Below are 25,588 nucleotides of genomic sequence, written 5' to 3'. Positions count from 1 at the left end.
TAAAGAAAACATATGCAAATCCTACACAAATTTGTTCAAGAAAATAAAGGGGAAATGTTACTTATTTCTTTGGATAAAGCTAATATATCTTTGAACAGATTTTTAAAAGGGCACCATTTAAAGAAAAATTCCAGGCCAAACTAAATCATGAGCTTAGATGTTTATATTTATATATAACTCATACAATGGATGAATGTAGTAATTAAAATAAATATAAAGATTTATCATTAGTGACTGAAAATATCCTTAAAATAAATTGACAGGTGAATAAGTACACACTACAAAGTTTTAAAGACAGCCTAATATTTTAATAAATTTACCTATGATTATGCTAGACATGTCTGTCAATATATAAAATATATGCATATAAAAAATAAAAACATCAAAATATTAACAGTGGTTATTTCCGCACGGAAGAATTCTGGAGATTTTCTCCCTGTCCCTTTTTGCTACTACTTTTTTTCTAATTTTTAGTAGTGGACTTGGATTTACCATATCAAAGAAATAGAAAAACATTTAACATAGTGATAAATGAAGTGTGTTTTGAAAAGTTTTAAGGCATATGACAGTTTTCTAAAACAGGGACAGGGTGCAGAATGTGTTCCTGTGCTTCTGACTTTTAAATAAGCACTATTTATGCTACTTAATTCCCATTCATTAGATCCTGAATGATTAGTTAAACAAACATTTTATTTTAGAATAATTATGTGCATTTTGAACATGTTCTTTATTGAGGCTTTTCTTAATTTTATGGGGTTTTCAGTAGTTTGTGTTCGAATCCGGCAGAGGACCAGCTAGCATTAACAGTGCACAAATTCAGAATGACCTGGGTTCAAATAATGAGTCTTTCACTTCCTCGCTGTGTGATCTTAGGCTTGTTTCAAGTTCTTGTCAATGACTCCTATAAACTCTGAGCCAAACTGTTTCTCTTTCTCCACTTAATAACCACACATCAGCATTTGAAAAAGAATTGGCAACCTTGGGGGTCCCTCAGAAGGATAACTGGCTGGAAGGTAGGTGTGAGACCAAGACTTGCTTTTTTTAATGGCACATCCCTTAAATCTTTTGAATTTTGTATGGTGTGTGTATTTTGCCTATTTAAAATTAAATTTAAAGTTTAAAAAAAAAGCTAATGGGGAGAGAGAGGGAGAAAGATGGAAAAAGAGAATGAAAATAATCTGGCAACTAATGACTAATTGTGTATGCATATGAACGTGGAAGGGATAGTCAAGAAAGGTAAGCGAATAACAGAATATTTACAAAGTCATTAATGGCATAAAGTTGAAATCATGTGAGCACTAGTTTGGGAATCAGAATGATTGCTTTCATTGTTACATATACATACCCACACATATACTATGCAAATGAAGAAAAATATAATTTTCTATCTCATAAGGTTCTTATGAGTGTTAAATGAGCTAATTCATGCAAATGTGAGCTATATCATACATAATACTCAAATGTTAGCTATTATTATTGTCACTATTACTATAAATGCATATTAAGCATATTAAATGAAAAGTTCTGCTATGACTAGATTAGTTGCTTCTGTAAAAAAGAGCTGAATCAATAATTTTGAGCATCTGCCCTTCTCTTTCTACAGTGGCTTTATGATTATAGTACTTCCTTCTATGATCAACATTCATAAGGGGCTCTTGAAATTCGTTTCTGTTCTTCAAAAGAAGCACTGCCTTCTTGTTAAGGTGCTCAACAGCTCTCCCACCTCAAGAAAATTTTATATGTGACAAATAAACTATACTTCACAATGAAATAAACCTACACATATTCTAAATGTGTCATACAACACATCCCCACCAACCCCAACTTCATACACACATTTTAGAAATACTCAACATATTGAAATGAATCTGAAATTATTTCTTTCTGTGCTTTAGTTCCAACTCTGATAAAATGGTGCTGTGAACAGCAATGCTCACAAAGAGTAATATAAAATACCTCACAGCCCATGAAACTCTTGAAATAGTTTTACTTTGTTTTTACTGGGTTATAATCATCATTGTAACATGGCTAAATGAAAGAATATCATATTATATATTAAAATGAAGCATATTCACTCACATATCATACAATGCATTAAAATAAGCAACTATAACGAAAATTGTTTAAGTTACTCAAGTGTTAATAGTAGCTCTGTTTACACAGAGGAATTAAGAGATATTTTTGTGTTTTTCTTCTGTTCTTTCCTTCTTTCTTCTTTCTTTCTTTCTATCACATATTTTATTTATTATATCATACATACTTGTGTAATAAATATTTTAAAATATATTTGCCATTTATATTTTTCCAAAAGTTTTCAGGCATATTATAAATTGAAAACATATATGCCCATTTCATATTTAGTACTGTTTTTGTTGTTGTGATTTAATAAAATCAAATAACCTATTATATTGCTTCTAAATTAACATTTTATTTTCTATTTTAGTTTCCTCCGAAAAAGTAAAGAATACTTCTTACTAATTTTAAATCCATTAAAACTATTGCTGTTCTAGAGAAAAAGTGGGATCATTGAGATGTTTCAAATGGGAGGTGAAGTAACATTAAAAGATCATTAATGTGTCTGTTCAAATTTGTTGAATGTGGGTTTATACATAGCAAAAGTATCACGCGATCAAAATTCCCCCCTCAGAATTCCCCTGGAGTACAACTTTTTTTTTTTTTTTTTTTTTTTTTTCCCTACCCCAGGCATAACAACTAGATCAAAAACCATATAGAACAGGAAAACCGCCCATCAAATCCCAGGACTCCAGCACTGTGTGAGTCACATAGTAGGACTTTTATGCTGTGCTAATAACTATTTCTGATCCCATAATGGTAGTTTTGGAAAAATAAAATCAAAGCAAGTAATTTGATAACAGCTAAATAGCCTCATTAGAATTATAATGGGAATTAGTAAAAATAATTTTGGGTGACAAGTATGTTTTGGACCAGAGTCTCGCTTTGAATTATTAAAACATACAACAGATCATAGAAAGTTTTAATACATATTTCTAGAGAAAGCATTTAAAATATTGTTAATTTATGAGTGTTTGTTATATCTTGACTTAAGATTGGGATGTGATATACTCAATGTACTGGAGGCAGGAATTTACCTATAATAAAAAAATACATTATTAATTTTGTTTAAAAGAAAATATCCTAAATTTCGTAAAAGCAGAGACCTTAAATGAAATAAATTATTTTGATTTTGTCCTCTATAGTATATAAAGTATATGCAGTATTCAGTAATAGATATGAATGAAGTATTTCCTTTTAGTGCAGTATTAATCAGCCTAAATATATTTATCTGGAATAATAATAATTCTTTTCAAAATGCTTCCATAAAATTATATGGTTCAATCTTTGACAGTTTAAGTAGGAAAGATTGAGGTTGCTATTTTAACTACAATTATTCATAAAAGGCAATGGGTTTAAAACAATTATTACAAAACAAAGCAAAATTTGATAAAAGAATCGGTGTACCATACACTTAAACATTCTCTGGAGGCCAATTAGTTTTGACCCTCCAACTCTAGCTCTATATTTGAATAATACTAGCTGTTTAAAAACATCTAACAGAGTGGTTTTCTCCCACTAAAGTATGTGTGTATTGCGCCCTCCTTTGGAAGAGAAAAACCAGAAGAAATTGTAGGCAAGTAAGATTCCTTTGGCTTCTAGTCAACAACCAACAGCAATATGTACCTACATTATTACATAATGAATGTGCATCAGCAAAGAAGTACAACTTATTTACTTTTCCTTTAAAATATACAGTTGCCATTTGTATTCTGCCACTCAATGGCGCCGTTTCTGATGCTGTGTCTCCTGGGCATCATTTAAAGCGACAGGCCTAAAAATTATGGCTCTCCTTCTGTCTAGCCCCTTCACAGCTAAAGAATCTCACATCTGTTCCCCAGTTTTGCTTGATTAATAAAGATGTGCAAAATAGGAATTATCTTCTCCCCTCAATTGGAAAAGAAGAACAGGAGGCCCAGGAATACTAAACAAATTATGGATGGAACAAAATCTCTTCCATCAGTTCAGTGCCAAGAGGGATTAGACCATTGTATACATGGATAGCCTCTAATTTTGGCAGTACATCGTTTTGCTAGAGTTGAAAGGATCCTTTTCTCCTTAATTTAGGAGTTGAAAAGAGACACTATTTTGCTAAAATAACAAGGATATAAATGGGCTCTAGACCTGTGTCTGCCAACTATCTTCAGTAAGGCAATTATATCGTTATTCCATGTGGCTTTAAGTTATAATTGTCTGTCACACAAAAATCATTCATATTCTTCCCCTCCTATAGCTTCTGCCTTAATAATCCTGAGTTTACTCAAATAGCATTGAGTATGTTTTGAGGAAAGAAACAATGAAAACACAAATGGCGAATATATGTACTTAATATTAATTCCAATAGTACTGACTGAGTATCTGCTATGTCCAGATTAAACAGAGGAAAAAGCCTTTGGAGATATTATTTTGATTAGCTACATAATATTAGACTTTATGGATGTCTCGTGATGTATTTAAATAATGCCGTACATTTGGAAAGTTGGTCTAATTTCAGTTTTTTAAACTGGAGTTAAAACACAGCAAAGAACATCCTAAAACACAACACTTCTTTGCTCATTTCCCAAAGATAAATTCTTAGTGGTAAAATTTGTGTTATACAGGATGCAAATTTTTAAGACACTGGCACATTTATACATTGCTGGTAAGAAAGCAATTTGATTCAATTTTCATTGACGAACATTGACAATATGTATTTAGTTTCTTCCACCTTTTACAATAATTTATACTTCTGTGTATATATCACAATTTACAATTTATATGAAGTGTTGAGATCTAGGTCACCTCACATTTGAAAAAAAATAAAAGTTATTTTTGTAATTTATGCCAAAGCAGTGAAAACTCCATGAATAAATGGTTAATGAAACAGACTCTTCATTTTCCTTGACTATGCAGTGCAAGTTTTATTACAACTATACCAATTGCTCCCATAGTCTAAAATTAGTGGAAGCTCATCAACATTAGGATGAGATTGGGGGTTCTGTATACTTTAAGTTCAAACAAATAGACATCTGAAGCACCTGCTGTCAAAAATGACAGCCAGTTATAATAGCTAGAACACAGGACCTATGTCACCATCAGTGAAGATGGCATTTAATTGTTTCTCTAAGATTAGTGATATCGTTCTGTTTGTAAACTAGTAAAACCATACTTGTAAATAATTTAAATTCCACTTTATATAGTCAAAATCTACTACATTCCATTTCAGATTTCTACTATATAATTAATGAAGTGGGAAGAGTCTTAAATGTTCCTAGGACTTTTACCAAAACAGTATCTCCAAGTTACTGAAAAACAATAAAATATTGATGGAATAAATTATCATTGCTACACATAGCACATATTTTAAAGATCTCAACCCAGCAGGTAATCAAACACAAAACTAAACACCATGGATTTCTGTAAAGACTTCAATTACAATGAAAAAAGGAATGAAAAGGCTGAGATGAACCTGACTCCATTTTCTTAAAAAATGAACACTATACATTGTTTTCTAGTGCCAACCAATAGGATTGGTACCATCTGTCATTTAACAATTTTTAAAGACTCAATTGGAGCAAAAAATATATATATTTTTTGTTTTCCAGTCAAGCAATACCACATGCAATGCTACAAGAGCCCCTACCCGAGATGTTCTAACTTCAAGCCCAACAATCTAAACCTTTAAATCTCTATCCCCCTGGAATCTTCAGTCTTTGAATCTTTGAGCCATGGAAGTCTAAATACATCTAAATTTATCTGTTTAAGTCAGTCAATCTTCATGCAATCTCATTTAGGATTGGACAACATATCTGTTAAATTGGGCTGAGACTTAGTTGGTGTTAAGATGGGTTGAGTTTGTGCAATATAATTTTTACTAAAGTACAGTGAATAAGTAGCTAAATTTTAAACTTAAAACTCAGAACAGCAAGTGGATTAAGTCTGAGTGGAACCTCATTACAAAGCATCCACCTTTTAAGTATGTTCAGTGATTGCTCTTCACAGTAGTTCCCTCTTATTTATAATAGGTGGGGCATAGAGGATTTGTCGGGCAGTGAAAACAACTCTGTACGGTGCTATATCATTATGTGTGTGTGTGTGTGTGTGTGTGTGTATACACATATATACATATATATAATTATATATTAGTCAAAACCATAGAATGCACAACACCAAAAGCGAACCCTATTATAAACTATACAATATATTTAACTATACAATGTGTCATTGTAGGTTCATCAATTGTAACAAAGTTACCACTCCTGGATATTGGTAGTGGAGAAGGTCAAGCCAGTCTGGGGCAGGGGTTACATGTGAAGGCTGCGCTTTCCCCTGAACCTTGCTGTGAATCTAAAATGCTTCTGAAAATAAAGTCTACTTAAAGGAGGAGGGGGAAAGGAGTAAGAGAAAAAAATAAATAAAACTAAACAAAATCATGTCAATATCTACATATTATAAAAAATTATGAAGAAGGACTAGAAAGAACTCTTTAAAAGCTCTGCTCATGTGTTGAATTTTACTTTTTATTTTTAAAAAGTTAATAAAATTTGCAAAAGTTGTACAAAGACCTTCCATATACAAGGGGCTCTGAAACTTTCTAGTTTCATAGCACCCTTAGAGTTTCATTATTTTTTCACCTTCCTCCAGATCAAAACAAATACTTAACAGGTTCATTTATAAAGCACTAAGGTCCTACCACATAATAAACATCTGTATTCTAAAAACTAAACATTCATTTGAAAAAAATTACAAACATAAATGGGAAAAAAAGTCTTTACTTTTAAAAACCACAATTACTGATGATATGTGTATGCCTGAAAGGCCTCAAGTAACTTCTTAAATTTAAAACCATGTAAGACAGCGCCAACCTCATTAATTGTCCCACACAGATTGTTGAAATTTTTTTGTGTGTGTGTCATTAATTGCAGCAATGATGGGAAACCTGAATTATTGAAGATATGATGTCATTCAAGAAATGCAAGCCAGTTTATGTTGAAGCAGAGAATTATCTCAAGCTAGGAATGCACATTGTACCAGGAAGATATCAAGTTTTGCTGTTTTTCCTTAAAAATGTAAACTATCTTGTGGGACTACAGTTACCTTGGTTCACCATTTTGAATTGATGATGATATACTCCTTGTAAGATTTCCTAGTATTAGGACTTTCTATATTTGCTTAATGGTTGGATAAAAAATATCTTAAATACACTTTTGAAATCTACCAAGTGGTAGCTAAAAGATACATTATTTTTTAATATTAATATATTAATATCCTCTGGATTAAAATTGTATCTTTTGGATTGCAGTTGCACTAAGTGTTTATTTTTCTTCTCATTTATAATTTGTTAAAGCAAAACACACTAATTTGCTAAATACTGCCCCATATAGGCATTCCCCCCCTTTTTTAATTATTGAATCCAGTTCATTCTACGGTCCCAAATCAAATGAAGTTAATAAAACAATACAAATAGAAGACATCTTGATCCCTAAGACATAAAACAAAGAAACCAGTAAAACCATAAAAGGATAAAAATTTGAGTCACAGTTTTCTAATATAAAAGTATATCTGTTTCTGTAATAAAACAATATAAAATTTCTTCAGCAATCTGCAAATAGGTCAAATAGGAAAGAGTTTGAAAATGCCCTGTGAGTTCTGAAATTCAAAATCTGTCCTGTAAAAATTAAACTTGGTTGTGACAGAGAGGTGACTTGTTAAATGACCTAGAAAAATCCCCCAGGCATGATCTTAAAGCAGAAGAGAAATACCTGGGGTTTGACACTCTCTGGTCAACAGGTGCCTTTTATCATTAGTTAATGCGTTTGCTATTTATGTAAGGCGCAGAAAAAGGCAAGGCTGATTACCTGCGGTACATTTGGAGTCTGATTTTAAGTGACCACTTTTCATTGTGAGTTTATGAAATCTTTAAGAGAAGTTGTGAAGGAATGTAATAAATTCAAGAAATAAAGCTGTCTCAGGCACCCCATAGATCCCAGTGGATATAATTTCACAGAACTGAGTTACTGCTCAGGACAGCCAAGATATTCTTAATGCTCCTATGTATTGCCCCAAATTCTCTGATTTATAGTTCTACCGGGAATAAAGTCTTCTTGTTAATACAAGGAAGAAGAAACAAAAGCTACAAAGAAAATCTGTGATTTAGTTAATATGGTGCTGTTTGGCTTTCTGAATCTCTCTGAGACGTCTATCACTAGATGTGGGTCTATTATTTCAATGATTCAAATAGCACTGGATGTCAGAAGAAATCAAAGCAAAGCAAAGAATGAAAAAAAAAAAATACCCTGCAAAGAATCAAAAGAAGTTCTGTTGATTCCTTTGGGTATTCTTGGAAATTTAAATGCATACACCTAACTGAAACTTCATATTTTAAGGCAGAGTTCACTTATAATTTTATTAGAAACCATAAGTTTTCTGCATATTATGAAGTGAATGTAAAAATCATAAGCTATTAATTCCTGAAAAATATACAACAAAATAATTGCTTCTCAATTAAAATCTTTGTGTTTATTCTCTGTTATTTTGTAGGAAGACAACATGCTACCACAAATTGGGTTTGACTACAAATCCAAAGATTAGTCTGTATTTTTTTGAACTTAATTGTTACTTCACTTTATTATGTTCATCAGTAACATATTCTGGCTTCAAGGACAAGCACAATTCATTCTTTCATAATAGAGCCTTTGTCATTCCATGGACTGGCACAATAAAGATGGTGAAATCTCTACCGCAAAGACACCAGCTTCTCATAATCTTACATTATTTACCAATTCTGTTCAGAACCTCTTGCTCTAATATTTGTGCACCCTACTACGTTATCTATTTATCATCTTATCTGTGGACACCTACAGTTATTGAGTTGTTTACTCATAGCCCCTTCTTTCTATCCAGCCTATTACCTGAGACCATTCTGATGGCATGGCTATCAGTTGCTCCGTGTGTGTTTCTTAACTACTCTAGCTTGGTTCTTGGGAAATTAAGACTACTCTAAACCTTGGCAGAGTCCCTGAGGACTTCATCTTAGTCTTAGAATAGAGCTTAAGTGACTATTTTGGATGAATTAAATATCCACTGAATGAATTCATTTCATACATCCAATTTCTCATTGGAAGTGAAAAGATCTGGCCAGCTTTTAACAGCTCAAGAAATAGAAGGCCCAGTCGTTATAATTTTATATGAATACTTATAATAGGACAAAATTTTATCCTATAGCACTTTTTATTCTATAGTATACCAATCCGTTTTATGCTTTTAACAGTATTATGAAATACGCATTGTCAACACGTCCTTTTACATACAGGTGACACTGGGCTGTCTAAAAATTCTTACTATTCTGTGAGAAGCCCAAAATTCCAAAGTCTTCTTTTTTGTGTGTGTTTGTGTGTGAATCCTAAGGACTTCTTGATCAACAGTACGACCTGCTCCAAGTCACTGCTTCTTCTGAAGCCATACTATTCACCATACACGTTTTCCTGTTTCCCATTTCGAGTCACCTGGCTCACCACCACCAAGCCCCTTTAACTTCCAAATAATATCAAAAATCATCTGAGTGTGTGTAACTTTGGAAAAGGATTATATTTCAACTCGCTAATGAGAACAATTTAAAACTAATTCTTAGATATCCTTATTCTTAAGACCTCAGTAGGCTGATCTCGCTGGCAATCTTTCTCCATGGCTCTCGTCTCATGAAATCCTTCTAAAATAATACTGAATACCTATGCCAGAGCTTGAGATACACTGTATAACAAGTAGATGCACTCTCCACTCTAATGGAGGTTTAGAATAATAGTGAAGAACAATAAAACCAAGTAGACAATCATACAATATTATTTTGGGTGATAATAAATGCAATGACAAATTAATCTGAATAGTGATATATAAATGATGAGGTGTTTTCTTAGCACTTTAATTCTATGTTCTTTTTGTTAGCTCTCTAACTTTCTGACTCCCATAGTTGTTAAGAGTATTTTATAATAGCCGTTTGGATGTATTTTAGGATTTGTATCTATCTAGCCTTTATCCTCAAGATTTCACATCCCCAAAGTAGATAATCAAGGTTTGTTCCTAAACAGAGGAGATGTGTCTTCTAAGAATCCTATTGACAGCCTTATAATTTTATTTTGCTTTCCTCACACCTACATTTATAGAGGGAAACTAAAGATACACACTTTAAGTGGGTTCTTGTCATTGGACGATATTATTCTAACTCTTCAAACTATTACATTCAAATTCATTTAACAAACACTGACTTGCATTTTCTACATGCCATAAATTGTTCTAAGTACTGTTTAAGTATTATAACTCACACAATTGTCAAAATAACTCTATGAGTTAGAGACTTCATATCCCCATTTTGTAGATGAGGATTAAAACAAAAAGAGGTGACAAACTTTGCCCATTCATAGACACGTAAGTGACAGAGTTATAGTTCAAATTCAATAAGTCAGTGCCCTTAAACCCTATAACGGTCTACCTGTCATAACTCACTTGGGCTGGTTGAAAAGCACAGCAATTCCTTATTGTACCTGATATGAGTGTTGCAACATGACTATCCTCAGAAGTGTTTCCCCTATGTAAAATCTCAAGAATTGGCATTATGTCAAAAATTAGAGTGAGAAAAATCTTTTCTTAAAGAAATAGTTTGAAACCAAATATTTGATAATGAGAATTACCCAATGATCATTTCATCTTTTACTCTTGTTCATGGAAAATCTAAAGAAGATTTAACAATAATTTCTGGTTTACATACACATTTTTATACACACTTTAAAAACTCAATTTTCTTACTTCACTGGTATTTTTATTTTGCTCCTAAGATGGCATCAAGTATAAAATACATAATTGACTTAATGTAATATTTTCAGGAAAGTATAGTTAAATGTACACATCCACACCTCAGACATTAAGAAAATGGTACATCTTAAAATAAAGTCCTGACTTAATATTAAATTGTTTTTTAGCCATCTCATATCTTTGTTTCCTGAGATGGTAATGAATAAAAGAGAAAGAAAGGGAAACAAAGAATTCTAACCAAAATCCCAGAAAAGAAAGTGTCATATTTTCCTCTTCTAAATCTGGCACTATCAACCAATACAATAGAGAATAGTAACAATAATTTTAGTTTATCAAAGAGAAAGTTTGTTTGTGTTTGCATGTTAGCTCTTGGAGATAGAAATTGGAAGAATATTTCTCCAAAAAAGAATGGTTAGACAACTGTTAACTTTTATAATGCAAAAAAAAGAACATAAAGGTAAAAATTATAATTATGATTCAGATACAACATGAACATAATAGTGAGATGTCTAGTAGGATTTTATATAATTAAAACATTATAGAACCATAATTTTCAAATGAAATAAATTTTAAATTTCAAATTTATTAGAATTTTTGTTAACTCAATCTCTAAATAAAATGGCACTTTAGTTTTTACCTATTTTTAATTCACTTTTCCCACTTAGTATTGCTTAACATAGTAGTTCAAAGTCATTCCATTAATAGTTTTAATAAAGATGGAAAATACTGATTCCTATTTGCAGATTGGAACAGCTTAAATAGTTTAATGGATTTCAAATACTATTTAGTAAAAAGTTAATTAGAAGCTGAGAATATTAAGCATAATTTAAAATATTTGACATGCAATAAGACTATATTTCCACACCATGTTATAGATAATAAAATGGAAAAATTTCTAAATTAATACAAATATTTAAGCTTTTCTTTTTCACTTAATTACTTGAAGTTATTGGAATACTGCTCATTTTATACTATTCCAATTCCCTTTCGAAATGTAGAAATACCATAATTTCTCCCACTTACCACAAATTTGGTAAAATAGCATAAAGTATATAAAAATACATATAAGGTCAAATAATTAAGGATATTAAAAAGAAAGAGCACTTGAAGAACTGGAAACTGTAAGAAATAGCTCAGAAATAGAAAGAGGACAGAAGCAGGCCCCAAATTATTTCACTGTAATATTGCAAACACCGAGTGTTCCACCAAAACCAGCTCCTAGCTGGATAGAGTGAGTGATAAAGAAAAAGCAAGCAAGCAAACAACAAACAGACATGATGATTAGTTGAGGAGCACTGTTTAATAATTGGCTTCAGCAGAGCCACTGTGACCCACTTTTAAGCCAGGTGTTAGGGACAGGACTGTCTGACCTCAAGTGGTAACACTGGGCATGAAGAACAGGCTTTAGGGATGGGTGCTAAATATGGTGACTCTCAAATTCGGAGCTAGAGAAGTGCTTAAATGCAGATTTACCTTGTTCTACACTCAATGAAGACACAGACAATAACCAGTCATGGTGTCTTGCCTTAAACTTTATACCTCGAATAACCTGCACAAGTAGATAGAGTAGAAAAGCATAGAAAAAGCTATGAGAAAAAAAAGTATTTATGTATGTATATGTGCAGTATCTATATAGAGATAATAAAACTGTCTGAAGTCAATAAGTTTAATGCAATTCCAATCAAGATTTATCAAAATTTCTAAAGAAACTTGAGACTGTGATTTTGTAATTTATATGGAAATATTAGTTTACAAAAAAATGTAAAAAATAAAATGAAAAGAACTACAAAAAGATGGACATATCCTAACAGAAAATAAGACCCTTTTTTTTGGCTGTAGTAATTAAAATACTATGACACTGTAACAACGGGTGTATCAGAACTTGAAATTGTAGTTAAAGAAGCAGAGAATAAGTAAATGTGGCATTTCAAATGAATGGAGGGGAAATGCAATTAAAAATAAGTGGTGTTAAAATAACTGATAATACATTTATAAAATAATAAAGATAGACCTTTATCTCTCATAACTCAAAAACTCCAAAAAAAATACAAATGGAAACACAATGAATAATTATATAATTATATTGTGTATGTTAAATATATATTATTAGTCCCACATATAATATACACAAACTGTTATATATACATTATATGTGATATACATGAAATATACATATAATACATGATTACATATATATTATTTACATAATGATGAGTACTTATTCAGTGTACTTTCATCTATATCATACTTGTATATGTGTATATGTAATATATAATGTACACAGATATTTTATATATGTATATGTTTTGGATATATAGCCATCCATCTATGTCTATCTATCTTTATCTATCTCTGCCTATAAAGAGAGGAAATATAGTATAATCTTGTTATTCCATTGTATTAGGCAAGTCATAAGAGAACACCAAAAAGAAAAAAATATTAACTAAAAAGACAGAATGTTGTGGATATATAAACGGACATACATATTTGCAAACTAAACCACAGAAAGCATTGGAATCAAAATTATTAAAATGATCTTCTACAAATTCTTAAAAAACAGATAATTAAAAGTTGCCAAGAATTTTAAGATATTCATATTATTAATACATATAAAATATATTTAAATGAAAAATAAATACTGTTTTTTACTCATCAGACTAGTAGACATCACAAAGAATAATATATAAAGTATTGGGAAGAAATGGATAGTGTCATACTCCTAGTATGAGTGTAAATTGGTACCAATTTTTAGAAGGATACTGGGGAACAGACATATGTAAAGATGCTCAACTTCACTAGCTATTAGGGAAAGGTAAATCAAAACCACAATGAGACAACGCCTCATACCTGTTAGAATGGAATGGCTATTATCAACAAGATAAGAGATGACAATTATTGGAGTGGTTGTGGGGAAAAAAGGAACCCTTATAAACTGCTGCTGGGAATGGAAATTGGTACAGCCACTGTGGAAAACAGTATGGAGGTTCCTCAAAAAATTAAGAATAGAATTACTGTATGACCCAGTGATCCCTCTTCTGGGTATCTATCCCCAAAATTTGAAAACATTTATCTTTAAAGATATATGCACCCCGATGTTCTTTGCAGCATTATTCACAGCGGCCAAGACATGAAACAACCAAAGTGTCCTTTGACAGACGACTGGACACAGATGTGATATGTATATACAATGGAATATTACTCGGCCATAACAAAGAAAAAATACTGCTATTTACAACAGCATAGATGGACTTGAGATTATCATGTTAAGTGAATTAAGTCAGAAAAAGTTGAGAACCATATGATTTTACTCCTATGTGAAGTATAAAACTGAAAGCAGCAAACCAGATAAACACAAAATCTCATAGACACAGACCATGGTTTAGTGGTTACCAGAGGGAAAGGGGGAAGGGGAGAGGTAGCAAAGGGTTAAGGAGGTCAAATATATGGTGATGGAAGATTTGACTTTGGGTGAACACACAACACAATATACAGACGGTGTAATATAGAATTGTACACTTGAAACCTATATGATTTTATTAACCAATGTCACCCCAATAAATTTAATTTAAAAAAGTAAAAAATATATATATACTGCCTCTCTATTTGCCTGTCACTGTGCTGCACCACTAATTTTTCAGTATTTTCATTCACAGTTTTTATAAAGAGGGTAACGAAGGTTACATAACCTCTCAAAACTAGTTTGTAGAGCTCAAGATCGTGTTAGCACTCACTATCTCATTTGAATATCATGATAAACTTGGTGACCTTCCTAAGACAGAAAATGAATATCAAAGTATCTCATTAGATAACAGCATAGCTGAGAAAGAACCCAGTTTCCCAAACTCCAGCCTACACTTACTATTGTTCTTCATTATTTCACAAATATTTATCCAAGCACTTCTTATGAACAAAAAAATATTGAGAGGGTGCTGGACTACAGACTGGTAAATTAAAATAATATGTTTCTTCGACTATAATGCTTAATTGTTGGTAGGAAAAGGGATTTTCAACAAATCTTTTAATAATTAATGATTTAATTATATGTAATTAAATGTGACAGAAGATAAAGACTACATGATAAAAGAATGGCATGTCATGACATGATTTGGTCTGAGAAAGTTTTCTATGGAAAATAACATGTTAAATAATGTTAAGGATAACGTTGACCATAGTCCATTGCTCCAGAATGATTCATTTAATTTAAATGCTGCTAATGTCTGCATGGGCTGAACCTCCAGTGTGACTGTTGATCAGTTTCTACATAATCTCAAGTTAGAGACATGAAATGTCAGTCAATTCAGGGCAATTATTGCACCCTCTTAATAAGAGAATTCTACTAGATTGGTGAAAGAGTAGATTCCGAATGCCTGCCTGTTCTCAGATCATTACTGCTGAAATTAAGTTGGAGCTGCTAAATAATTATGTGGTGTAGACCTTGTCTGCAAGGCACTTCTTCACTCTTTGTTGAAATAAGAAGAACATAGGTTAAGCAATTGAGGAAGAATAATTTATGTTGCAACATAAAGATTTAAATAGTCTTCATTCAAATATGCCACTTTTCATGGGCTGAATGTTTTCTCATACCAACTAGTTCATTTTTGGTCCTTTACTAACTGCATTTTCTTTTTCCCAGGCATTCTACCTTATCCTATATGACTGGCTCCTGGTCTCCGTCCAACTGCTGCTCATTACCTGTCAGTGGCTTGCAGCAACCTAGAGGGAAAACTCGGCTTGGTTGAAGCCTGTCATCTGGGAGGCTTTCTCATCTCTTTGCACTTTTATTTAATGTCTGAAGAACTCCAGTTTTTGTGTAACCACTGTAGTAACAGTTGTCCATTTGCTCACAAGGTCATGTATTAAATTGTTGGGCAGCGTAGACCTCTTTTCTCACTCTCTTATTTCTTTGGGCCTCAGGTATCATAAAATCATACAATACTGGCTTATATAAAGTTTATTTCCATTTTCAATTAGACCTTTAACAAAAATGTACCTAATTTAACTTCTACCCCTCAATTTACATTGGATAACAGCACATAAAATGTGAAGTTTATTGACTAAGTACACATTAAATTTGTTCGTCTCAATTATTTCTCACTTTAAAAAATAACCGCTTCTTTCCTAAGATCAAAAAATAAATATAAATACAGAAATAAGCTGAAGAAAGCAACTTTTTAAATAAACTATCAAATGCAAAGGTTTGCAACCTGCCTAATTCCAATGTGTCCTCTGATGTTTTACAGACTGGAAGACTGCTGATTTTTTTCCTTCTCCATCTACGTGCTTAAAATTAATCTATAAAATTAGTTTAAAGAGAGCATATCAGGCCTCAGCTTGAACATCCCTTCATTGACGAAGGCTTTTCTGAGCCTGGTATGTTTGCCATGTTCTCAACACTCTCCCATAGCACTCTGTTCTTTTCTATCTCAATCTTCTTTTATCCATTATTACATATATTTTTAATTGCATGTCTGTTCTCTGTGCCAGAATAACTCCATAGAACAACGATAACCTTTGCTTATAACTTCTCTGTGTCCAGTCCTATCAGAATCTAGCACCTAATGGAGACTCGATATATCTTTGATGAATTGATAAAAAAGAACAGAAAACATATCATCGTTTAGTAGAAACAGCCACCAAGCATAAAAGTCAAGTTCTATTTGGGGAGCAAAAATTAAAAACAAACTAACAGAAAGAAAAAGACCCTGGTAATGTGATTCTCTAATTTTGGGTCTCAAATCTCATCATTTTTAAGATTAAGGATTTGGAAGTACGTAACTTTCCAGCTCTTGCAACTATACACATCTTCCCTTATTGCTTTGCACAAGGCTTCTAGGCTCTTTCCCACAGAAAGCTTGAAAAATTAAAGAAAAACTATCTGTTTTTCATTCTATACTTTATTTTTCTCTGGAAGTAGAATAAATATCACACGTATTGGAGAAAATTTAGGATATCATGAGGGACTTAAGTTTTCACAATTTTCTCCATTGAACTTCATGATCTCTCTAAATTATATACAAATAAACCTAACAGATCTAGAAAATAAGAAAGAAAAAGGAAAGAGAACACTACATTCCATATTTTTAAATATGACAAAGTTTAACATGTTTTGAAATTTTAAGCATACCATCATTAAATTTTAAATTAAAATGATTTATTTTTTTACAGTGTGCTCTGTATTTCACTCTAAGAAATAGATTTCTTCCTCTGACTTTTAAGAATGACAATAATTAAAACATTTGTTTTAATAACATATCGTTTGTTAATATAAAATTTTCCCATTAGAGTAGTGAATGTGTTATGTTGTATAATTGAACAATTGCTATGGAAATCACCAAAATGTAGTTTGGGTTTTGTTTACCTTAATTTTCTGAACTAAAATGCATATCTCACAAGCTGACATATTCATACCTGCCTTTAAGCAATATTTTCTAAGAGGAAAAATGGCTAATTCAAATAAGAGATACAGAGGATGGAAATATCCTATCAAAAAAGCAAAAGCCAACAATGCATTATTAATATCAATATGTAATTAAATACAATAATCTTGTAAGAGAAAGAGCTGTGTGTACTTTTTCAAGGGGAACCAGAATGATTACATTCTCCAACATTTAAAGAAAAAAAATGGTATTACATGATGGACAGATGGGAAAGTCTTGGGCCAGAGGTCATTTATTGTGACCTTTTTCAAGATTGGCTGCAAATCCATCAAACTCTACAGTTACGGAGCTGCTAATGAGTTCCTAATTAGGAATTAGTCAGCCATATTAATAATATGTAATACTCTCCAAGGCTGTCAACAAGGAAAGAAAACACTCACTATCCTGAATGACAGATGATGTTACTGATGTCTTCCAAATAAGTGACCTTTGCTACTGTGAATACACTTTCCTTTCGGAAAGGTGGTTCCACTTCCTAAAATTATAAGGAATGATGGGCCTAAAAATCCAAAGAAGTCAGTCCTAAAATACATACAAATGTTTATTGCCAGTAACTGTTTCCTTGCCAATAAAAGTTTCCTTTCTAAACGTATCCCCTTTGAATTAATCACTTTGTTTATTCTTAATTCTTTCAAAAGATATCCAGTGTCATTGTTTAGTGTTAATAAATGTGTGTATGTATATATAAATATATAGATGACTAGAAAAATACCAAAAAAAAAAGGTAAGATTGCTTTGTTTTGTGAAAGCCATTTTTAAAATATATAATCTGAGGTTTTAAGGGGTAAAGGTATTCCTTTTGGCATTAGTTTAGAATGTATTAACTCCTCAAAAATCAAACAAACAGTGGTGCTTAAAAAAAAATGCTAAACTCGGTATTCAAGAAAGTAAAAAGAGAGATTAGTGTATTTTTCCTTAGGATAACCACATAAAAGTTACAAATTGTTATCTATATTCACTATCCTCACATTTTCCCTAGTGGAATATATTTCACACATCCTCTCTGAACATCACTTAATCATTAAAATGTAAGTTAGATCAACACATATGTTTCCAAAAAGTTCTGCAGACCCCAAGTCACAGAGTGGCCTCTTAATGACCAGATTCTACAAAATGACAAACATCCAATGACAAAACAGCAAAGAAGTTAGCAAGGAAGGAAAAAAAAAGGAAAAGAAGTGCTTTGTATCAGACAAGTAAGAGTGAGTGACTGTGTATTAAGTATGTTCAGTTATTGGCTCAAAAATTAAATAGCCCTTCCCATAAGCGGCCTGAGGTAACCTTTGAAAATGGTTCGTGATTCACATGACCCAGAAAACCCCACAAAATCATGTAAATCAAGAGGTTCAAATCTTCATGTTCACTTTAAGAACACTTGTGAAACTTCCCCGGTCATCATGGGAATGCATATCCTAAAGCCACCAAGTATCTGAAGGATGTCACTTTACAGAAGCAAGGGTGCCATTCTGTCATTACAATGGTGGAGGTGGTAGGTGTGCCCAGGCCAAACAATGGGGCTGGACACAGGGTTGGCGGCCTAAAAAGAGTGCTGAATTCTTACTGCACATGCTTAAAAATGCAGAGAGGAATGTTGAACTTGAGGGTTTAGATGTAGAGTTTCTGGTCATTGAGCACATCCAGGTGGACAAGGCTCTCAAGATGCGGTGAACTTACAGAGCTCATGGGTGAGTGAACCCCTACATGCACTCTCCCCACAACACTGAGATGATACTCACTGAAAAAGAGTAGACTATTCCTAAACCTGAAGAGGAGTTTGCACAGAAGAAAAATATATCCCAGAAGAAACTGAAGAAACAAAACTTTATGGCCCAGGAGTAAATTCAGCATCAAGTAAATGCTAATAAAAGTAAAAGCAAAAGGGATGGATGGATGGATGGATGGATGGATGGATGGATGGATGGATGGATGACAGACAGACAAGTTAGAAACACAAGTAACAGGTGGCAACTGTCTTGGAATGACTAGCAATTTTGAATTATTAAAGTGAACAGTATTCAATGAATATCTGTAATGATTATTGTATTATTTGATCAACTTTGAAAACATTGTTTTCAAAAGAAGTTTATTTTTCTTAAAGTATTTTTAAATACTCATTCATACTCTATCTTGAAATATGCTTAATAAAAAGTAAATTTTTAAATAAAACACAAACACATACTTTCACTAATCCTAGTGAATTAGTTTGTTTGTTTGTTTGTTTGTTTGTTTTAAAGATTATCTTCATGACCATCCAACAAGTAAAATGCTTTTAACTTCAGGCTCTAAAGATGAAGTTTATAGTCAGAAGTATAATGAGAGAAGTAGCTAACCACAGAATTATATTGATGCTGTTTTCCTAGCAGCTAATTTAAAGCAAGCAAGCCTATGGGTCTTTGCGAATATCAGATGCTAAGATTTTAGACATATTTTTATTAGGGAGAAGCATAATTCACTCCTATTCGCTCAATAAAAAGGAGGTTCAAAAAAATAAATAAAAAGTCAGCTGCAAATGAATATGCAAGTACGAGGACAAGCTGGAGGACTCCCTAGTCTAACCATGAACCCGATGATTCACTCCTCCCCCTAACCTCATATGAAAGCATCTTTAACGCTCTCCATGATGGACCTACAGAGTATTACACTAAGTGAAATAAGTCAGACAGAGAAAGACAAATACCACATGATTTCCCTTACATGTGGAATCTAAGGAACAAAATAAATGAACAAACAAAACAAAAACAGACTCACAGATACAGAGAACAAACTGGTGACTGCCAGATGGGAGGGAGGTTGGGGGGCTGAGTGAAAGAGGTGAAGGGATTAATAAGTACAAATTGGTAGTTACAAAATAGTCACGGGGATGTGAAGTACAGCATAGGGAATATAGTAAAAAATATTGCAATAACTATGTATATATATAGCGCTTGGTAGGTACTAAACTAATCACGGGGATCATTTCATAAATCATATAAATGTCTAACCATTATACCATACATCTGAAACTAATATGAAATAATACTGAATATCAACTCTAATTGAAAAATAAAAATTAAAGAAAAAAGACTCCCCATGAGCTCCTGTAGGAACTAAAGTCAGATTCCCCAGCTCCTTCTTAGGAGACTTAGCTCGACTTGGGGCCACCCAGCATCTGCTGATTTCATCACACCAGTGAAGGCCATTTTAGTATCTAAACAGAACTTGCTATCCCTGTTTTGCTTTAAGATCTTGACACACCATGAAAGATGGATTTGACCACCTATGTGACTCTTTGCAGAAAGAACTTGTCTCCTATCCGCACTATTGCATTTCCACTTAAAGAGGCCAAACAGCATAAATCTGGAAATCACACTTAGGAGTGAGATCAGAGAGAGTTAAGTGTAAAATTCATTGCTGTGCTAGAGAATTTTGAAGACCTGTATTTATTTCACTTTTATGAAATGAAAAATGAGAATAAGGACAGTCATGCTCATAGTTGCTGGCGCACAGAGCTCAACACAGGCACAAAAACATGACATTATTAGTGTCACTACTCTTTCAGGTAAGCCTTTCCTTTATCGGGGTCTCCTGTAGCAAACTCCACTTTGGCCTTTCCTCCCTCGGTTTAAGATTTCCTAGTTCCTGATGCTTTACCAATGCTGAAAATCTCCTCTGTGTCCCTTTGGTTCCGCACCCACACACTGAGGCCAGCCTTCACATCCTAAGAATTAGTAAAATAAACCATAATAATGTGAACAAAGGTTTTTCTTCCAGAAGACATTTCCTGAATATGCTCTCCATACTGATTTCACACACACACACAGGACTTTATTAAATTCATAGCATAGATACAAGTTGGTTCCACATGTACACACACACACACACACACACACACACACGACTTTATTAAATTCATAGCATAGATACAGGTTGGTTCCACATGGGATATAGAACTGAGTCATAGGTTTGACATTTTAGTCGGTCTGAAGAAAACTTGCAAGTTAGAGGTACAATGCTTGAATTTAATAGGATGTTGTCACTAGACGATTTTAATGAGTATTTTTATGCAATACCAATGAGAAATAAACATTTTAGATTTTTCAAATAAGTAAGTAATACAAATATGTTTGACTTGCCGTTAGAATAGAGTTACTGTTTAAAGGTACTTGATCAGTCAGCTCATAGACAGAAAACAGATGACATATTCCAATTTGGTAATATGAAAGGGATTTAATAAAGGGTCTACTGCAAACTCCGGGCAGTATGCAGGGACACCAAAAGGGATAGTGAGCTACAGGAATTAGTAAGTGGGGAGATGGCCCATTGCCACCTACAGGCTTAGAGGTGAGAGGTGGGAGCTGTCCCACAACCCAATATGAGACAGCTGATTGGACAAGACTAGTAATTTCAGCTATAGATTTAGTCTTGGAAAGCAGCAGACCTGAGGGGACACTAAAAAGGAGAAAGCAAGAGAAATAAACACCTGACCTCACTCTGCTCCTTCCCTTCTGTCTCCAACTATGGTCCCTTTGGCTAAGTCCAACCAAAAGGAAGAGGCCCCTTGTGGAGAAGGTAAGAGAGTGGATCTGAAGGAACAAACAGAGGCTACTGAGCACAGTTCTAATTAACTTTCATTAAAAATATTTTTCCAGAAATAAACATACTAAACATATTACTTTAACTGATTAGTAAAACATGATGCCATCCTGTTAATAAAAATAAAAAGAAAAAACATAATTACTCTTTTGAGTGATATTAGACTATAACTATTAATGAGAATAAAATATATGTGTGTGTGTGTGTGTGTACATATGCAGTTCACTGAACATGTTAAGAAGGAAATTTAAAACATTAATTGGAACATGTATTTAACATTAAATGTAATTCTATCTTGATATTAACTTTTCAAAATTCTAGAGATTTGTAGATTATAGGGGGTAGTGATTATTCTGTTACCCAGTAGAGTTACTGAATAAAAGAATTCTAAGATGGCACTGCTCTCTGGCTGTAATAGACATACTCTAATCAACGTCCATTTTATATTTTATTCACAATGGCTTCTTCATATTGGTGGACAGGTGAGTGAGGGTGGATATTAAGTCAAACCATAAATATATTAAACTAGTAAAGTATCAATTTATTCTTTAATGGATTTAGAGCTAATTCAGGTTAATATCATTCTAGGCTCAAATCATGAAGTGCTTACACCAGACTCAAGTTTCTAAGGACTAAAGAACAAACTACTTTTAGAAAATAAAAATTTGTAATGCTCATTATTGTTCAATTAATATTATCACCATATATGTATGCTAATGATACTGATGCCAGATCTTGGATACCTTGAAAGCAAAATCAGAGTACTTACAGTTAATGTAAATGAATGAGTCTCCTAGTTATCATATGAATTCTAAATTTATGTTCTAGTTATGATTCAGAGGTCTGATTGAGTTTTTTCTTCAATTTTTTTCCTTTTATTTTTTTTTTAAACATAGGACAGGGGAATGAACACAAATGCCTAAGGAAAAATAAAATATAGGCTTTTATATCAAAACAGCCAAACATCAAAAAGGAAATTGAGAGAACCCCACTCTTTACTATCCAAGCCATACACAGCCATATCCTGACATTCTGTAACTGTCTTGCACCAAGTGGAAAATAAACTTCAAGCAGCCTACAACAAAAACATACATTTAAAAACCAGAAAAAGAAAGGCATAGAAAAATAGAAAAAGGAAAAATAAAATGTAGCAATATCTATTTATATAACAGAGATCACGTTTATTAGAAACACGTAGCAATGCTCTAACTTGAGGAGAGTTTATGACGTATCCCATTTCCCATCCTCAAGAGAGTTTGCCCAGGTCTAATGGAATCACATTATGGGATAACATGGTGACTGAATCTGGGAAGCTTGCTACTACATTACTTGGTAATGAATGTGTGAACCTTCTTTTCCCTAGTGCTTCAGACACTGTAATTGACAGTGAGGGTGAACATGATTCTAAAAGTGTAGAGGTTTCGAAGTAGCTTATGTAGGTCACTTTTCTAGCAGTGAGAGAATGCCAGGGGAGTAGGAAAGATCAGAGGTACAAAAACATAAGGACAAAAAAGGTAAAAACACCACTGCGATTATTTTTGTTTTGACAAAATAATCTTATAAAAATAATCATAGAAATTTACTAACAATGGCCCCCAAGAACTACATTGTTGAGAAGGCATCCTTTACATACACACAAAATTACAATTGACCATGACTGACACAAATGTTTTCCCATGGTATGTGTTCAATTATGTGCAATCAATAGTGATAGTTTACTGAGCACTTACTCTGGGACAGGTGCTGAATAGGTGTTGTTATTACACTCGTTCTACAGGTGAGGGAACCAAAATGCAGAGAGGTTAAGTGATCTTGCCCAAGTTACACAGCTTCTGTGTGGAAAGGCTGAGGTGTAAACCCAGGAAAATTTTGTTCTTAGCTCAATGCTATGCTGCTTCTATTTATGAATGAATGAATGAATGAATGAATAAAGATATCAATGATCAAATCAAGAGATAAAGAAGTGTCTGTGGTCTTCAGCACTACTAAAGATGTGTTGAATAAGGAAAATTCATATTCACTGATTTCCTTGGGTGATTAATAGGGTTGGTGTTAAGTAAATATTGAAAAAGAAAAATACATAATAATGTAATATGCTTATCTTCTGAATGAGTATAGCAACCATTTATGTATTTAGCAGCTATTGTGCACTAGGCATTCTGAATATACCATTACTATGCTTCACCATTTCTTGGATCTAAGCCATTTTCTGAATTTTCAATGAAGAAACTGAGGTACAGAAATGTGGAATAACTTGCCACGGACCACACAGCTTAATGGAGACAGTTATCTAGTCAAGCTTTAATAGATTCCAAAGCCTCCTAAGACACATCAGATCTAATGCACATTGTGGTACCTGGACAGAGGAAGGTGAACCGAGTGGAATCAACCTGTGTGTCTCCTCGGGAAATGACCAAAGGGCAGGACTTGAACTTCTAAAGTGACCACCATGTAATAACTTGGCTGTTCTAGCCTCAGAAGTGAGGAGACAGTGTCAAAAATAAGAACCAAATTCATTTTCAAAGTCAGTGAAGCTCCCGAAGTTCAAAGAAGAAGGTCTGTGTTTGGCTTCGGGGTCAGCAATTCACAGAGCAGACGTATCTCATGGCTCCCTTCCACTAATTCTCTGCCTCACTCGCTTTTTTCCATGAAGAAAGAAACAAGGTGATGGTTCTATGGAAATCTAAAAATTCTTTTTGCACTTATTCTACTAAAATCTCAATAATGCTTACTGGTGTTTAGAGAGTTTTAGTTCTCAGATAAGGGATCTGGCAAAGTGTGTTTTTCCTTTTGTAGTGAAACAAAGGATAAAAAGGAACAAGTTGAAGAGAACCACTTCACTTTTTTAACCAAATTAAGAAACATGGGTGTTAGGCAATGTGTCCAATATTTTATTGAATGTCCATGTGCCTTTGTAGAGTCATACGGGTTCCCCCGCTCTGACGGGCACTGCCACCACGTATGCAGAACAAAGACTTTTATGGTGGAGACTGTCTCCACCGACAGCAAGCTCGATCACATGACACTCCTGTTCCCATTATGGTCTTATCTCATGCCCATTCCCCATCAGGACATAAGCAGCCTTCTTAATTTTGTGCTAAGTCTCAAGGCACTAAGAACAAGAATATATCCGAACTCTGTGCTAGGTACTCACAAGATGGATGAAAAATTAACCTCCACCTCCAAAAAAAGTCAAAGTTATTTAAGAGTGGTGGTGTAGAACATATATATGACTAAAAGATGGGACGCCTCAGTTAGTGGTGAACAGGAATCACAGTGGTAGTAGCAGAAGTACATATAGTAGTGGTAGCAATTAAAGTAGAGAGAGAGAATATTTAAGATCTTACACTGGATTTGGCATGCGCTCACGTATGTCATGCTGTGTCTGTGCAGGAAATAGTTCACTTACGCTGGCCAAGAAAATGTGTCTTGCAGAGTCCCAACTGCAGAAAGTTCCAGCTGCTGCACTTTGAAATTTATCACCACCTTGTGCCCAGGACACACCTGCCGTGGGCTGCTCCCTGCCAGTGACTGAGTGTGGGAGAAACGCTAAGTCATGGGAGATGCAGGGCTCCGCTGACAGCGACTTTAGCTTGAGAACTCCCTCATGGCTCGGCTGAGCCTTCCTTGGACAGTGTGGCCATTTATAATCCAATCTCTGTTCCCGAGTCCTTTCATGTCTGCATTACATATGATGGCCTCCCAGGCTTTGTTCTCTTTCC

This window comes from Pteropus alecto, unplaced genomic scaffold (assembly GCF_000325575.1).
Source record: "Pteropus alecto unplaced genomic scaffold, ASM32557v1 scaffold42, whole genome shotgun sequence".
Taxonomy (NCBI): domain Eukaryota; kingdom Metazoa; phylum Chordata; class Mammalia; order Chiroptera; family Pteropodidae; genus Pteropus; species Pteropus alecto.
This window is presented reverse-complemented; position numbering follows the sequence as displayed.